Source organism: Lutra lutra, chromosome 2 (genome assembly GCF_902655055.1).
Source record: "Lutra lutra chromosome 2, mLutLut1.2, whole genome shotgun sequence".
Classification (NCBI taxonomy): Eukaryota; Metazoa; Chordata; class Mammalia; order Carnivora; family Mustelidae; genus Lutra; species Lutra lutra.
This window is the reverse complement of record NC_062279.1, coordinates 90,213,233-90,216,399: the sequence shown is the minus strand read 5'-3', so window position 1 is coordinate 90,216,399 and position 3,167 is coordinate 90,213,233.

The following is a 3,167-nucleotide window of genomic DNA, read 5'->3' as shown; positions in this document are numbered from 1 at the left end:
ATGGTCCTGGGGCACCTGGGTGGCTCAGTGGGTTAAAGCCTCTGCCTTCGGCTCAGGTCATGATCCCAAGGTCCTGGGATCAAGCCCCACATCGGGCTCTCTCCTCAGCGGGAAGCCTGCTTCTCCCTCTCTCTCTCTGCCTGCCTCTCTGCCTACTTGTGATTTCTGTCTGTCAAATAAATAAATAAAATCTTAAAAAAAAAAAAAAGAAGAAGGAACATGGTCCAATATAAATATTCACATCTTCTCACCTTTTTGAGAATAGAAGAAAATAAATCTTGAGTTTTCCTGCATATATTAATCAGGAATTTTCCTTTGGTAAAAATGGTGACAAATATTTCAATTTTTTTTTCCCCCAAGGAAGCTTAGTGAAAGTAAAAAAACATTGAGGAAAGCAAATAGTCTCCTGTTCATTGTCTGGGAAGTGAGAAACCAGAGGTAGCCTAAGAAAGCTGGAAAACTTCCTTGGCTCTTTCTGAGTTAGGTCCCAGAACCTAAATATAGAAGCTTCGCTTAGGAGTATGGAGAATTTCCAGACTAAAAAGCAAACGAAAACTCTAAAGCACAAAATGATATTCTGAATATGTAGATTTAATTTTTTTTTAAGATTTTATTTATTTATTTGACAGACAGAGACCACAAGTAGCCAGAGAGGCAGGCAGAGAGAGAGAGAGGAGGAAGCAGGCTCCCTGCTGAGCAGAGAGCCCGATTCGGGGGCTCGATCCTAGAACCCTGGGATCATGACCTGAGCTGAAGGCAGAGGCTTTAACCCACTGAGCCACCCAGGTGCCCCTGTAGATTTCATTTTTGATCTGAATTCTTCACATGACTGTTCCTGTCTTTTACTTTAGGAACTAAGGATGGGAATGATGTTGTCAAGCTCAAAAGTCACTGATGCACTGAGGCGGATTGTCAGGTGTAACAAAGAGGAGTTTGTAGGCTTGTCTGGGCCTTGGTTTGAGGTGGACTTTGCTCTGTTTCACCTGAAAAGCTTTTAAAATTCGGAATCAGTCAATTTTGACTAAAGCATAAAAACATACTGGTGTTTGCTTTTTAAGCCACAATGTTGAAGTAAAATTTGTAGGTGATTATAATCCACAAAAGATAATAAACCTACAAGGGATTATGCAAGTAGTAGTGGAAAGAGGACTGTTCTAAATATAGTTCTTTAGTTACAACTGTGAATTTGCCATGTGGCTATTACTATGTGGGTGTACGTATAATGTAGATTATATATTATTGTAATTAAACCTAAATCCATTATAATTTACACTTGTCTTTCATTTATATGTAGTATATAAATCACCTTTATCAAATGTGTTGCCAAACTATTTGCCAACATTGATTTGGCAAAATATTCTTTAAATCATTGTGATTTTTCACAAGTATAAGTTCTTAAGTACCTAATATATTCAAAAGTAAATGCTGTCCTGCTCTCCATCAACTGTTCATTTGTTGTAGATTTTTGTGTTGAAATGTTTCGAGGCCTAAACATATTTTTTTTTCTGGGGAAAAAAATAAATAAATAAATAATTTGTTTGTTTTGAAGGGAAGAGTTTTGAATCTCTGTACTCTATAATGCAAATTTTTCTCAAGTTCCAAAATTATAAATTACTTGCTTTGAACAATTATTAGCACATAATCTGAATAGAAATTATTTTTTCAAAGTGGAACTTGATTTATTATTATTATTATTTTTTTTAAAGAATCTTGGCAGAGAATGATTTAGGTCTGTGCTAACTCCTCAATATCAGACATGTCATTTCGTTTCCTTTCTAAGAATGGATAAGGATTTAATTTCATGGTAAGATGATAGTAAGAAAATGCTTCAAGCCGGGGGAAGGCTTGGTTAAAGTTTAGCATCAAACAGTTGAATACAAGCATGGACTTGTATTTAGCCCTTCAGTTGTTCACATACTCTTATCTGTGGAAAGTGACAAAAAATTTTGGTTGGATTATATTTTATTGTACTTACTAGATTCACTTATCTGGACAACTTAAGCAGAAATAAAATGTGTCGGGGCGCCTGGGTGGCTCAGTGGGTTAGGCCGCTGCCTTCGGCTCAGGTCATGATCCCGGAGTCCTGGGATCGAGTCCCGCATCGGGCTTGCTGTTCAGCGGGAAGCCTGCTTCCCTTCCTCTCTCTCTGCCTGCCTCTCTGCCTACTTGTGATCTCTCTCTGTCAAATAAATAAATAAAATCTTAAAAAAAAAAAAAGAAATAAAATGTGTCTTTGCAAGCCTAATTCTGATGACGTACCCGTTGCTTTCGGTATCTGGAAAGAGACCCATGGACTCTGGCAGCTCCCACTGGTTGCTGGATGGTTGAAATGGTCCATTGCTGGTCAATTGAGTGTTCTGGGCTATGAAACCATGGAGTTCCTCCCCTTCCAAAAATGACATCTGCCATTGGATTCTAGTATAAAATTTAGCAGCTTAATGTGTCCCAAATTAATTTAATTTCTGCTGAAAATTAATTAAATTAAATATTCCTTTGTGCATTATTTTGCAATTTTACCAAAGTGCTACTTGGGTGTATTCTGTACTTTTTCCTGGTGAATTGATGTCTTTGCTGCTTTGACGGTTTGTTTTAAATGTATGTAATAGAATAATTGTGAACAGACTAAAATGATATATCTCAGTGTTCAAAACACCACTTGAATAAAGTACATCCATTATACACTTTTTGAAATTCAAGTGTGTTTATTTGGAATCCAGACTCCCAATATTTATTATGTGATCCTGTGAACACTGATATTCAAGAGCCAATGAATAGCTGGGAATTTAATAGCGAAAATCAGGATGTTTACAGAATTAGTTTGAAGAATCTTTGGAAAAAGTGTATACACTTACCTATTCAATTTTTTTTAAAATTTGATCTCAAGCAAAATTTGTCTTTTTTAAATTTCCCTCTTCCAAAATATTTGTTGGTGCATCAAAGGAAAATGAACATGATGATTTTCTAATATTTTGCATGTGGTGTATTTCACTATCATTTCTACATATTTAAAAAAATAGAAGTAGGGGTTTGGCAGTGATCCTGCAGACCTCAGCATTACACATTTAACAAGCAATTTTTATTGTCCTATCATTAATTGAATAGTTGTGTACCATTGGCACAAGGATATCTCCTGTATTGTCTTCCCAAAGGTAACTTGGTAAACTCCA